Source organism: Eschscholzia californica, unplaced genomic scaffold (assembly GCF_041429995.1).
Source record: "Eschscholzia californica isolate CP2 unplaced genomic scaffold, dmEscCali1.0.p SCAF_1, whole genome shotgun sequence".
In the NCBI taxonomy this organism is placed as follows: Eukaryota; Viridiplantae; Streptophyta; class Magnoliopsida; order Ranunculales; family Papaveraceae; genus Eschscholzia; species Eschscholzia californica.
The window spans coordinates 63,545,049-63,560,827 of record NW_028238198.1 but is presented as its reverse complement, the minus strand read 5'-3'; the positions used below and the strand labels follow the sequence as shown (position 1 = coordinate 63,560,827).

The 15,779-nt window shown below is 33.9% G+C and overlaps 1 long non-coding RNA gene across 1 annotated transcript; it reads left to right on the top strand.

The window, feature by feature from the left end:
- Nucleotides 1-4,209: 4,209 nt before the first annotated feature.
- Nucleotides 4,210-8,291, top strand: LOC147568162 (uncharacterized). The gene is made up of 2 exons (XR_015238109.1): nucleotides 4,210-5,233; nucleotides 7,836-8,291. It is a non-coding gene; the product is annotated as an uncharacterized LOC147568162 (long non-coding RNA).
- Nucleotides 8,292-15,779: the final 7,488 nt, after the last annotated feature.

Genomic DNA, 15,779 nt, shown 5'->3' with positions numbered 1-15,779 from the left:
TGGATTGAGTTGAAGTAAATTTTAGTAATATACAAATCCTAAGTAGCATAATTTGAAAAGATTTCCATCCTATTAATTAGGTTTAAGTACGTAATCTTCAACTGCCACCTACACATGTTAGCTTCCACGGAGGCGTTAATCTCTAATTATTTATACTAATTGTTAACCATTTTTGGTACTATCACTTTTTCTGGTTCGAACTATTCTTGGAAAGTGAAATTATGACTTACATGTACTTGTCCGCTTTATCCTTAATAAAAAAAAATGTAGTTGTCCTTTTTTATTTCTTATAGAGAGAGGGACCTTAAAGTTTTGAAAAAAAAAAGAGAGAGAGAGGGACCACCTCTCAAAACCCACCTAGTAGTACTAGGTAGGTGAAGAAATTGTGGTCCCCATGCTGGAAGTCCTTGTTCTCTTGTACCCGGCCATTTGTTTTCATTGTTTGAATCTCAATAAACACGAGGGTGACGTGAAATTGAGTTGTAAGATAGAGTGGGGGTTGGGGGGTCCACTCTTTGGAGAAAAGTTTAACTTTCAAGTATAAAAAAACGGAGAAAGAGAGGAGTTACTGCTTCCAAACAACCAACAAATGGTAGTCTAGTTCAGGTCGTGTGGTGGGTTGTGCGAACAGGACGATCACATTGGCCTCCAATCGCACAGGGCCCACAAATCCTATTTGTTTTAACATTGTCTCGGAAAAATCTAAGTAGCAAAGTCAAAGTTGCTTATAATTAAGTGTACAACAAAACATTTGTCTTTCACTATATTTTCGCTTTAAATTGTCTCCTGTTAACAAATTGGTTTATGTTACTACATTGGGCACAAATATTTCTTTCATGTTCTCTTTTGTATGAACTTTGTTTATCTCTCTAAATATTGCGTTCTTTTTTGTTCTCCAAATTTTTTACTTGCCAACAATTCCTTTCTTTCTTTTTTCTCTTCATATGTTTAGTTTATTTTCTTTCTAAAATTGTAACTCATTTCTAAGAGAATATCAAGTCCGTGGGTGCCCCAGTGCAGTCAGGGCGCCCGCACTGCACCCCCCCCACCCCCCCCCCCCCCCACCACCACTAAAGGCCCACTTCTGAAAAAGGTCAGAAATATCATAATTATAGGAACAAATATGCATGAAACTTCTAAACTGCACTTAGCGCGGTTGGTAACTTGATTTTTACTCAAGCGATCCAGGTTCAAACCCCACCTCTCTTATATACTTTTGTTTTTCTCGATGTTGAGAGAATAGTTGTTAAAGAAATCATAATTTATGTTCCATTACACTTTAATTTTTTACTTGTGTTCCATTACGCTTTTTCGTAACCATTTGTTATTTCAGGTGCATTTTTCTCATCTTTTGAAGTGCTTTAAGAAATAGAACATTAAATTTTTTTTAAAAATTCTAAACCAAATATTCAATTGATATTATTTTAAGATTCACATTCATGATTTCATTATGCTATTTGTAGTTATAAATTTATGGTCTAAGATAGAATAAACAAATCTTTCTGCTCATAGGTGACCTTGAATTCTTAAAGTAGATTCTTTATAAAAATAGAATTTTTTTTCTATGACTATTTTCTTCAAAATATTTTTGGATTCATCTAAGGTTTTCATCTATCTAGCGATGAATTATCTTGCATTTTGTTTAAGGCCAGCGCCTTGGGGAAAGCTAAATAGTTTCCGGGGTGTGAAATTTTAAAGGGAATATGTAGAAATTTAGAAATTTTCCGGAGAAATAAAAAAACACTCCACCTCGCCTCACTCTCTCTCCACCTCACCTCTTTATCTTCTCTGATTAGGTCGCCGACCAAAAAAAATTTCCGGCCGGCGACCATAAAAAAAAAAAAAAAAAAATTCACTCTCTCTCTAGAAACTCCGGCGAAGGGGTTTCCCTTCGCCGGAGTTCCGGTCTGTTGAAGAACAGACCAGTCCGGTCTGTTGAAGAACAGACCAGTCCGGTCTGTTGAAGAACAGACCAGTCCGGTCTGTTGAAGAACAGACCAGATCGGGTCTGTTGAAGAACAGACCGGAACTCCGGCGAAGGGAAACCCCTTCGCCGGAGTTTCTAAAGAGAGAGAGAGAGTGAATTTTTTTTTTTTTTTTTATGGTCGCCGGCCGGAAATTTTTTCCGACCGGCGACCTAATCGGAGAAGATAGAGGTGAGGTGGAGAGAGAGTGAGGTGAGGTGGAGAGAGAGTGAGGTGAGGTGGAGAAGTATTTTGCTTTCCCCCTAAATAAAATTGTCAAACAAAATTGATCAATTTTTTACCAAGTCTTCACACCCCGGAAACTATTTAGCTTTCCCCAAAGCGCTGGCCTTGTTTAAGTTTTGCTCGTAACTTTTTTCTTTTACGAAAGGCCTAGATTCAAGTTTCGTACGGGGTCCCCAAATTCTTAGCCACGACACTGAAAATATGAATAGGTTTCGTGTGAAGAATACCATTAACCTCCCTTATATATTTATATTTTTAACAGTTTACATAAATATGTAATTGACATAGATAGCAAGCTATACATAAGAGAGGAAAGAGAATACATAGAGTAGGAAATAATACATACAATAATATTAGAAATAACCAAGTCCAATCTCATCCAAAATCCTTACTCAATTATTTCCCTAATCTGATTATTATTACCATTACTACCCTCCCGCAAATTGAGCTTCGAGGAGACGCGAATGTTCAATTTGGGACAAAGCTCCAACAACCGAAAATGAGATAAGTTTTTTGTCAAAATATGAGCGAGTTGATCATGAGATGGGACAAACTGAATCTTCACTGATCTGGCGACCACCGTTTCTCGGGCAAAGTGGTAGTGCAAAGCAATGTGCTTAGAACGATCATGAAACACTGGGCCAGAAGTCATGAGGATGACACTTTTTTTGTCACGATATATACGAATAGGAGTAGACAGACGACCCAATTCCTTAAGAACATAACAATTTTGAATTTTATATCGTGCCAATTTAAAACTGGAGTTTTGAAATTCTAGCAAAAATAAAGATACCTAATCATTTGTAGCCAAAAATTTTGCTACTTGAAGAATTCGATGAGTAAGATAGTGGTAAACTGATTTCTTTTTTCTTCCATGAACATCGATAAAATCTAATGGTGCTTATTAGTCCGGGCCTAGTCACCCCGAGCGAAAATAATCCCGAGTTGGGCCTAGCCCCGGTTAGCTATACATTGGTCCAGTTCGGGATCTGGACGTGAGTTTGACCTAGTCGGGCCGATCATGCCAGTTGTCTCATTAACGGGCCGAACCAGTCTGGGTAATAACATTTAGGGTTCAATTGCTCTCGAGCGTTGGACTAACAAACACAGTTATCAAGGATGAGTTTACGGTGGAGAAAGTGTTTTTATTGGCGGTTACAGATTTCTGATGGTCTACAGGACAGTGTTGATGGTCTTTAAGGCCTTGAATTTTATCTGATTAAGAAATGTGTGGAATGTGTGGAACAACTTCCAGCGTTAACTACTGATTATATTTATAAACGTTATCTTTGAATTTACACAAAAATATATCCCCCTTTGTTTTCACGAAATCTCCAAAACCCAATCATCTGACATCTGGTTTTCAAGTTCAAAATTGTCTCGGGGCACTGGACTCTTGTGTGTCAAAATCATACTCCTTATGTGCGTCGTGCAAATAAAACTTTTTTACATGTATTTTGGATATTTTTTTTACCAAACTCAATTATCTGGCTTCTACTTTTTACATGTATTTTGGATATTTATAAACTTTTTTACCAAACTCAATTATCTGGCTTCTACTCCTTATATGCTTCTACTTTTTATTTCAAAATTGTGCCTGAAGGGCACTAATAATACCCCGGTAGAATATATTAAACCTTAATTGTTGACTTGTTGTGTGTGATAATCATACTCCCTATATGGGATTTACAAATAAAACCCTTTCACATAACTATTTTGGATATTGCTTCTTATCCAATTATGCATTAGTACACATTCTGGTACAAATTAAACTACCGGCTCTTTTTCATACTTTGTATTACTGGCCGCCATAGGAAGGAAAAATGACTATTTGGGTTTACAAAATTATCATAATAACTAAAAACACCTAGATCTTTTCTTATTAAGTAGAAATTACCAAAATATTATGGGTAATAATAGATTAAGTTTGAAATAATATTGATAATTACTATTCAGGTCATTTTCTAATTATTTGGTTCCCAAAATACCCTTCCCCATCAAAACCCACTCTCTCTAAAAAAAAAACTCAAAATTTTTTAGGGTTCCTCTTCTTCTTCTTCTTCAATCTTTGTAATCTCTGAAACAGGAAGGATTTCGATCTAAAACCACAGATGAAATTCATCTCGTTCTTAACTGGTTAAACCCTAAACCCCCAATTATCTATACACACAAAAGATTTGTAATTGGAGGTAGCAGGATTCCTATACGACACCCTAGGTCACCTTTCCGATTCAACAATCACTTCCACCGGCATTCAATCTTACGATACTGAACCGCCGCCGGAATCTTACGATGACTGATTGGTTGTAATGTGTTGTTTTATCGATTTTATTAGGATTGAAGTTTAGTTTGATAGGTTTTAAGTAAATTCGTGGAGTTTTTACGTTGTAGATAAATCTAGGGTTTAGTTTGTTTAGGATTTAGGTTAATTTGCTTTTGAGTTTTGAATTTCTTACTTAATTTTAATATTTGTCTTACTGTTGTGTAGTTTTATGATTTGAAGTGGATTTTGATCACTCAAAATGGGAATTTTTGATGGATTGCCTGTTTCTTCTGAGAAAGCTGCAAGTTACTTTGGTCGATTACTCGTTAAATTTACATATACGCATGCATAATTGTGAATGTTAGAAAGTAGTTATAACTGAAATGCACTTAAAGATGCGCAATAATTCTTCTTTGTTCTCCTTGTATGTACTAATCACATTTTTAGGGCGAAGAAGTCTATGTCGTTGCTCCCTGTTGTTTCTTCATCGTTACTTTATTTTGACCTGTGCCTCATATTTTTGTTGTTTTTCCTTGTGGGAATGCAGTATTTGAGAGAAGAGCTCTCATCAATAGATGAAAGCTGGGCAGCTGCTCGGTTTGATTCGTTACCTTATGTTGTACACATTTTGACATCAAAGGACCGCAAAACCGAAGTCAAGTTCTTGAAGGAACAAAGTGATGTTGTTGAAGAAGTTGTTGATGAAGTTTTGCATGCATATCATATTGGCTTTAACAAAACAATGCCGAATTATTCCCAAGTTTGTCCCGTTCTTCCTTTTGGAGTTGTTAACATCTTCATAATCTTTCATAAAAAAAATCAAATTCTTGTGTTCCATAATTCTAGGTGGGCAGAATTTATTGAACGATTTAGACTAGTTTAACATTATTATTATGTTAGCTTAGAATTTCTTTTTTACAAATTATATGCTAATGAGCTAATTCAATGAAAGACGAGTAATTTATACAGTATTTAGTCATCATACAGCTGTGAAGTCTTCACTGTATAGGGTAACACAGATACTCCCTTAAGTATGATCTTACTTAACATGAAAGCTGGCTAATTCATAATCAAGAGCCATATGTTAAATACAATGAAAAGGGTTACTGCTCTAGAAAGGAAAGATAGCTATTTACAAATCCATGTAACATGGATACCTGTATCGATTCCGGCAGAGGAAGTAGGTGTCAGATACGTGAGTTAAAAAACAGTTCCCTGATATGGTCCTATGCACACACATATTCTTTTATCTTCGTTATTAGAGTCTCTATTTTTAGTTCCAATTCCTTACTTTTGTGTATACATATATAAAATGTGTCAACCAGAGGACCTTTTATGCACTCTGTGAAGTGCACTGATGGGCCTAGAAAGTTTCCTAAATAGGTCTCCACCCGCAAGTATACGGGCGTCAAGTAATAATTCCGGTAAGACCGGTTCGTTCCTCAGAGACTAAGTCAATCTATTCTAACTCCTATAACTAATTCGGATTTTCTTCAGATTTTGATTTTGTGATGAAATACTAAAGTTACTAAACTACTTAAATAATGAATAAGTAAATAATCAAGAAACTTGTAGAGGAAACAACCTAGAGTTTCGGAATCCCACTTAATATGTAGGTATTATGACCTAATAACTCAAATCTTTTTTATAACTCGAGAATTGGTAGCCACTTGCTCCAACCTCGGAATATTATATTTGTTAAAACCTTATAAGCAACTTGTACGTTAAATCCAACACATTCACACAAGAAACTTAACTATTAGCTATCAAACCCTAAGCATGAACCATTAAAGACTTTAAGTCTAAATATGAAACATCAAAATGTAAGAATAACTAATGAAAGAGATATCATGAGTGAAGTGTGAGGAATTTAAACTTGGTAACATTATAACTCATTCAAGATGTTGTGTTAAAGAGGCCACATACTCATACATAATCAAGATTTCATCCTAACTCTAAGTAATAAGATTAGCTACACATGACTAAAGAGATCATAATAATGGTGGGATAAATGAGAAATAATAACATTAGAGAAAGAAAAAGAATTGGATAAGAAATCACCAATTTTCTCGCTGATTTTCCCTTTGGCAGCCAAACAGTCCCTTAAGGAAAATACTTTTCCAGCACTGTGAGAAAACTATTTTCCAGCAGAACTTCAAACCAAACGAGGTCTTCTTCTTCCTTAGAAAATCTCTCACTCTCTCTTTTTTTCTTTACTGTTTCTCTCTCTATTTCTTATTTCAATTGAAAACACTAACACCAACCCAATTGAAAATGGAGATTATATTAAATAACGAATTGGAATACAATCCTCTCACTCTCAGTTTCTTTCTCTCTGTTTCTTTCTCTCTGTTTCTTCTCTCTCTGTTTCTTTCTCTCACTAAAAATTACAGAACAAGAAGAAGAAGAAAAGATACAAACAAGGATGGTTCTCAGGTGTGAGGTCCTGTTTCTAACCGTGAGCAGCTCTCTGTTCTAGCCGTGAGGAGATGATGATCGACTCCAACCTCCTGTTTCTCATATAGCCCGAGTATCCCCTCTCTCTCTAACTTTCCTTCTCTCTATCTTATTCTTTCCTTTTTCTTTCTCGGTTTCTAAAAAAAAAACTCTTTCTCTCTCTATCCTTCCAGCCGAGAAGATGAAAGGATCAAAGATCTTCCACCACTCTTTCCTTCCTTCTATCTTTACATTATCCTCTTTCCTTCTTTCTTGTTGTTACTCTTTCCATCTCGGTTTAAAGCTCGGTGTACCTCTGATGAAACCGAAAGTAGCCCACTTTGTTTCTTGTTCCTCCGATTACTTTGCTCGATGCGCACCACGTGTCCTTCTTGACTCTTGGTACACCAAATTTGACTCGAACTTTGACTAGCTCTATCTTACTCATCCGGACTCCGATTTGACTTCCGTTTTCGCCTACGGGTTCTTCTTGGACTCTACTTTCCATCCGAGCACTAATACTGATCATGAGATCAGAATCACAAAATGACCAAAATACCCCTAGTCTGCATTTCTCCGATTTTATCCGTTTTGCACACATAACTCTGAAAAAGGTACCTGAGCAAGGAAACACAAGCAAAACATCAGAGTAACAGCTCGAATTAGACTAACTAGTCTAAATTAAGATATTCAGATGAGGCATTTTCATGACTCATCATGCACATAATATGTACATACAAAAAAAACTTCAGTTCACTGAGGTGACTACGTATATCCAAGTGTCCTTGCATTAGAATCTGAGACGGCCAGAAAAAGTACGAAAAGGAAGGACCGAAGGAGTAACTATGTGACTTAGTTCAAAGACACCCTTGCAATTTCATTTCAACTTTTTTTTTGGTCTTTGATTTTTCTATACACCTTTTCAGATATTGCGGTTGTTTGGTGAATCTGCTGAGGGCATTAAAGTGTTAAAAGTAGATTTGGTTGTTGCTAAGAAGCGGTTGGGGACCCGCAATAAACAATTGCATCAGTTATGCTCTCGTTCTGTTACATTGTGGCACATAATTTCACTACAGGATCAAATTGAAGGCGTAGCTTAGGTCGGTATATACTATATGTTTCTGGTATTTGGTGCAGGTAGAAAAGCATCAGAAAATGTAAAGTTGTGATTTTTCTTTTTTGTATTAGCATTAGAATTCTGTTTTGTTCCGCTCGTAGAATCCGTGGTGAAAGAGCTTAGATCCTAAATGGATTTTGATTTTTTTTTCCGTAAAATCTTATCATGTGGAATTAATCTTTGTTAATGTTTTTGGGTTTATGTTAAATCAAGGGTCTTCTTGCTATTAATGGTTGTTCTATTGAATCGTTTGTTAGAAGATACACTACAGCTTCAAGTTTTATGAATATATGAATTTGTTGATCAGCAAGTTTTATTTACTCGGATGGGAAAAAAGTGGTGAAGAAAGAGGAAAAGGAAAAAAAAAGTGGAATTTGGAAATCAGATGGATTGATGGTAAAAATTTCGTATATACAGGGAGAGATCAATACTAGTAAAGTAGGGAAAGTTCTTGGGTGGAAACCAAAAGTTGGCTTTAAGTAATTTGTGAAGATGTAAACGTATGCAAACTGAGTTTGCAATGTCGGAAATACAAACTGAGTTGGCAATGTGCGACAATGCAAACGCACATGCAAACGCAGTTAGCAAAATCGCAAACTCAGTTTGCAATATCGCAAATGCAAACACATGTTTGCAGTTTAAATTATGCAAACACATGTTTGCAGAACAGATTGTTGCAAACACGTTTGCAGAAAAACGTGAAAGAAAAAAACGTCGTTTTTTTCTGAGTTTTTTTTTTTGAAAAAAAGTATTGAAAGTGGATCTTGTTGGAAAGCTAATGAAAAATCATTTCTAAATATATAATTTTTATAGAAATCCGGCATCTCAAACAAAAGTTATATCGATTTAAAGTTTAAAGAAAAATAAAATAATTTAGTTACACAAAATGACAAAAAGGGGTAGTTTAGTATTTGCACACTTTTTGACCTGAATAATAATTTTCAAATGTTTTGTGCTTTTCTACTCATTTTCAATATTATTTTGACCTTTCTAGAAATTATCCCTAATTATATAGTACATCTGCCAAGTTCTAGTTTTTTTTTGGTTGCCATGGCAAATTTAGTTTCTCTACACATGTATCATATTCAATACAAACTTCAAATAGGTACAAGCCTTAGTTACTTTGCTATTAATCTTCCTATAATCAACTTAGGGTTGTTAAAACTTGTACGACTAAGGGTTGGGTTTCTCAAAAAAAAAAGACAATCCCATACTCTTACTTTTGGCTTTTTATAGACACCAGGGCCGACCAAGTATATCGGAGGCCTCAAACGAAATTAAAAATTGGGGTCCCGTACAATGGATATTAGAAAAAAATTAGATAAAATTTAAACAATGTAAAGGGTAGGAATCGAACCCTTGATCTTTTATCTAAGATCTAAACCCTTTACCGTTAAGTTATGCCTTAAATTATATTTTAAATTGGTTTAAAGTATAATTAATTTTTCGAAAGTTACACACGAAATAGAAAACATGAGACCCTTTATTATTTGGGCCCAAAGCGGCCACTTTGGTGGCTTTGATCACGGGCCACCCCCGATAGACACGAGGGTGACAAGTTTTAGTAGATAAAATGCAAACTTCTATGACAATGAGGACATCCTCATCCGACAAAGGCAACCATAAGTAACTAGGCAATTCTTTCTTCACATATTAAATATTGTCATCTCCACATATTAAATTTAGGCGTCCTTTTAGGAAAAATTGGGGCGAGTCATGAATGACTAGTTAGACAACCCCCCTATTGTTAGGATGCAAATAAGTTATACTATTTCCACCACACCAATTTGAACACTTCATCTAAATAAGGAAATTCTTTCTTTTGTCATATTGCTTAAAACATTGGTTCCTGACCTTCCTCTTCTACGGAATGTACCTATTGGAGTAAGTTAGCATGGGGTATAATATTGTTCATGTTTTTTTTTTATGAGATATATTGTTGGTGTTCTTAAGTTGTTCATCTTTTTAAAAGATCAAGATGATATCACCAAAATGAAGAGAATAAGTAGTTTCCTTGTATTCAACTATAGTACCTGAAAGGTCATATACATTGATGTTTTTTGGGGTGTAACCATCTCCTTAATGGTGAGATCCATATACTTCAATGGTGTAATAGTCAAGAGAAGTCAAAGTTTGGTCTTGGTGTACAAGAGGTGTGAGTAAACATAGCAGGGAGTTTAGAGTGTGTAGTACTTTTGTTTAGTGTGACCTGTCACACTGAATAGGTAATTCATAACAACCTCACCAACCGTAACCACCTCTAACAAATTCTAACTGAGTTGTAATCACTTTCTAAATCAATACAATTTTCTGTTTCGATTATGGTATCAGAGCTAAAAGCTCACAAGCGCGATCCTTCGATTATGATGAAGCTCCTAACATAATAGACATTATAGTCTTGTGTGGGTTAGTCAATGCCCTATGTCTCACACTCAAAACTTCTTTTAGTCAAAGCCTTCATATGAAAATGAAGCAAAAAAACCAATGTTAATACAGTAAATGATTTTTTTTTTTTTTTGAAAAAGTACATGATTTTCTAGTCAAATACAAGTTTTTTTTTTTTTGAGAAGGCAAGAAGAAAAAACAGAGCTAAGAAGTCAAATACAAGTTTGATGAATCATTTTGAACGAATTTTTTTTCATTTGAGTCATATAAAGTACTAGTACATTAATTGCTTGAAAAGGACCATCTGGAATCTAAGGGGGGTAGTGGAGCGGGACTTTCACAGACTTTCATAGACAAAATGTCCCGTAGACATTTCAAGACATTTCGGATGAGTTATTATAGACAACATGTGTTCATAGACATTTTCAAGACATTGAGAGTTTGTAGACAAAATGTCTTTATAGACATTTCAAGACATTTGATCCATAGACAAAATGTCCTGGGGACATTTTAAGATCTTGAGTCCATTGACAAAATGTGTAATGCATATTATATTTGTGCTAATCAAAAATATATTTTTCGACTTTTGTAGACATCTGTGAATATTTGTGGACATTGATGGACATTTGGTAGACATTTATTATTTTAATATTATTATTATTATTTAATCACATGAAATAATATATTAATACTAACATTTCAAAAATATATTTTTCGACTTTCGTAGACATCTGTGAATATTTGTGGACATTGATGGACATTTGGTAGACATTTATTATTTTAATATTATTTTTATTGTTTAATTACATGAAATAATATATTTAATACTAACATTTCAAAAATATATTTTTCGACTTTCGTAGACATCTGTGAATGTTTGTGGACATTGATGGACATTTGGTAGACATTTATTATTTTAATATTATTATTATTGTTTAATCACATGAAATAATATATTTAATACTAACATTTCAAAAATATATTTTTCGACTTTCGTAGACATCTGTGAATATTTCTGGACATTGATGGACATTTGGTAGACATTTATTATTTTAATATTATTATTATTTAATCACATGAAATAATATATTAATACTAACATTTCAAAAATATATTTTTCGACTTTCGTAGACATCTGTGAATATTTGTGGACATTGATGGACATTTGGTAGACATTTGAATGCCTCAGACTTTCGTGGACTCTCAAATGTCTGGATTTGAATGCCTCAGACTTTCGCGGACTCTCAAGAGTCCGCGAAAGTCTTGCTCCACTACCCCCCTATAAATTTGACATCAAAGGAACTATAAGTAGTTCTAATCAACTTGAACTTTTCATTGTTTAAAATGTAGAAACTACAAAATAAACTGCTCTACATAAACTGTTTGGATATGGGTTATTCATCTGTACTAAATAAAATCGGATATAACACATGATTACTTATTTTTAGCCTACAAAATTATTACTTGGCACAACTTTTGAGACACAAATACAAACGTCTCCAACATTAACACAGTAAATTAGATACTAATGTTTATGTTATATTGGGCTAGTGCAATCACTTATATGCAATGAATAAAATGCACTAACATGACAAAGACTCGTATAACAACTCGACACAGAATTCTCCATCAACCAAAACATGATGCTGTATTGCTTACTTCTCATAATTGCTTTAATATGACTCCTTTGATTTCAAATTGTGAATTTCCAATGGATCAAAACAACCTTAGTTAGGACTTTGGTACAAACAAATTAATATTTGAAATTTGACTTTGGGTCTAGTTATCTTAATACACCCGAGAAAATTGTTGCTTCGCACCCTGGTGAAGAAATTGACCTAGTCGATCTCCTTTGACCACAAACACCTGTTCGCACTCAGATATAAAAGACACTCACGGTCGGTTTGAAAACTAAAGCAAAGGCTCAGACTTGAACTAGTCCAAAAAGTCTCGGACTGGTCCAGTCCAAACCCTTACTTTGGATTTCAGAGTGGTCACACCGAACCCTTAATTAACGTCTAATAATTTCAACCCTATACCGAGTTATGTACAAGTCTTAAATTTAATTGAAAAGGTTTATTCATTTTTTCCCGGAGGTTGATACATGTTAGTGTTGTATCCAACACTTAGTTGGTTATCTCTTGTTATTATAAATTGTCTCATATATTTTTTTTTTGTTGAACTATTGTCTCGTATATTTGGTACTGTACTTTTTCGTCTTGAAACTATGTTTTGGAAAGGGGAATCATGACTTGCATCCTCTTTTATTTCTTAGGGTGCGGCTAAAAGTACCCGACCAAATTACTGTATGCACTCAATCAAAGTACAAATTGTGAGAGGTCTCATATGCAATCTTGATGCTTATAACACTATGGTCCTCGGGTGGGACGACCTTTTAGGAGAGGGAGAGGGACCACCTATCAAATCCCATCCTTTTTCTTATTATTAGGAGAGGGAGAGGGACCACCTATCAAATCCCATCAATGTGATCCTGTCATACCTAGTACTAGGTGAAGATATTGTGGTCCTCGGGTGGGAAGACCTTTTTTTTTTTTTTTGGGTTGTTGAAAACGGTTGAAAATCCTTGATTTCTTTATTTTTTTTGAAACCTAAAGTCCTTGATTTCTTGTACGCCCTTTTTGTCTGCTTTGTCCTAAATTCTCGCTAAAAACATGAAAACACCTTTTCTTGTAAAACACGAGGTTCACATAGGTGGAGATCGAGATTCAATAAGTCCATCCTTTTTGAGAAATCAAAATAGTTCCGAAGTTTAAAGGCTTTGTCAAAACCTGGTCAACTTTAGTTGACCAATATATTTTATAATTGTAAGGGAGAAAACAAATTTGTTGACAATTTCTTCTCCACTGCGGCAAGGGTCTGCGGAATCCGACCCAGGCCTATGTGGTGGGGGGTGCGGGTCGTGCGCCCGCACTGGTCGCCCACCACAAGGAGCCTACTTCTGACTATATCTTGTATTAATGGTTAATAAACTCACGGTTCACTCTTTAATAGTGAAACATTAGTAGCGTAATGGTCACTAGTCTTGGTTCCAAGCCGTTGGTCATGAGTTCGAGACCATGTCCAAACATATATGTGTATTTTTTTCTCATGAGCTTGACCAATAATTTGATTTTCTTTCGTAAATTCTTTCTCTCTAGTCTCTCTTTCTCACAAATATGTCTATCTAGTCTCCCTCGCTCGATATATCTATATAACAATTCAGCTAGGTTTTTTTGCCATGTCATAAGTGGCGTCTATAAATCTTGGCCGTGCAATCTTTATTTGTAAATCTTAACCGTCGTCTTGGAATCCTCCAATCTTTATCCGTTGTTTACCTGCCCATGTGTTCGATACATTTAATTAAGCATGATTTAAGTAGTTATTTGGTAACTGTTTCAATATTTTTATACCCTCATTTTTTCAAAATGTAGGTTGACATCTAAAAATATACTTAAAAGGGTAATATCATCATTTAACATTTAACTCCTAAAACATGGGAGGAAATCGTGGGAGAGAAAAAATAGTGGGGATCTTATAGATAGGTGATTCATCAAACCGTGCTTTAAAACTTGAGTTTAAACTTGAGTTTTGAAATTCTGTTTTGACCTAATCTCATCTCTATTTTTTTATCTTAGTTTTTTTTTTCCAGGTAATGTCTTCTTCTTCTGTTAATTTTTTGCTAATGTGTGAATCTTTACCTCTAACTTTTTTTTTTGCAGATAATATCATCTTCTTTGGTTGTTTTTTATTTTTATCTAATCTTTTTTCCTCTTTGCAAGAAACTTCTTTTTTGTTGTCCATAATGAATCGTGGTTTGCTAATTGATGTTATGTTTAATCTTGCAGGAAAAATGTGAGTAGATGATAAGTATTTGTTTCTGAATATCGGTTTCCTGTTTTTTTGTTGAGGGGGAAAGTATTTTTTTCTAAAGTTTTAATGTTCTCGAATTTCTTTGATTCGATTTGCTCTCTATTTCATTCTACTGTTTCACTTTGTACTAATCTTCTTTTTCTTTGCAGAAAGCATATTTTTTGAATTCACTCACATGACGGTCGTGGATATTATTAACCATTTTCTGCATATGATGTTATTGGCAAAGTTGTTCATTTTGTTTTCAGGGAGAAAAGGAGATAAATAAAAAATGATTAATGGAGAATATGAATTTTGTGTTAGAGAGTAGAGAAATTTTCACATTTTAGTATAATTAGTTTTGGATAAACGAAGTGGAATCTTTTGTCGAAGACGTAATAAAAATTTGATAGTTCTTTATCCAAGAGTGTTAAAATTATGAAAGAAAATGGTGGAGTCTATACCTTTTGAAAGAACCAATGGAGATGAGAGTGAAAATTGTATGGAATTCTTCAAAGAGATCAATGCTATTGAATATATATATATATATATATATATATATATATATATATATATATATATATATATATATTCCTTATTATATTGGTAATTTAGTCTATTGTTGTTATGTGTTATGATAATAGTGCAAAAATGAAATTACTTAATCATCAAACTCATTTTCTTTTGATGGCTGATAAGAAGATATGTGCAAAGTGATGGATCATTATATTTATGGTAATCTTCATATCTCACTCTCGGACTCTCTAACTCTCTTGAACCATGTTATGAATAATGGTTTGTTCTACGTAGTGTCAGACTCACAATATAAATTTTAATTTACTGATTTTAATTATTTTTTTTGGTAGAAGTAATGAGTCTTAGAGGCTTTTTACAAATATTAATGTGTCAATAATCTCAAACATAATTGTCAATTTTTTTTCGAATCTCTCTTTCTTTTGTTGAAGCAAGTCAAATTTCACTTTTTTTTTGCATAGTGTCTAATTTTTTTTTCGAATCTCTCTATTTTTTTTACAGATTAAAGATGTATTAAGATGTTCAAATTTTAAAGAGGATGATTGGATTCCTTTTCCAGTTAAATCTTTGTATTTTAAAGAGGATAACATTTTTCCAGTTAAATCTTTGTTTCTCACATTGTATAAATTTTATGTTCTCTCCTTTTTCCAGATTTAGTTTTTTTTTAGTTATTTTTCTTTCCCCTTTTTTCAAAGTTATGTGGATATATTGATGAACAATATGATTTAAGGTGTTTGCAGGAACAAGTTAAAGTTGTTGTGTTCACTGGATTATCAAATTAATGTAACTATTTGATTAGAAAAATAGTCTCACGCACTCACTTACATTATTATTTTTTCATTTAGTGTAATTTCTCTATTTAAATTACAATGAATATAAGTGTGGCAAAAGGATCTGTTTACACACATAAATTTTGTTTAATTTCTTTTGTAGTTTTGGCTTGGTCCTCATAGTTGTCTTTTTTTTTTCAAATGATTTCTGAAGT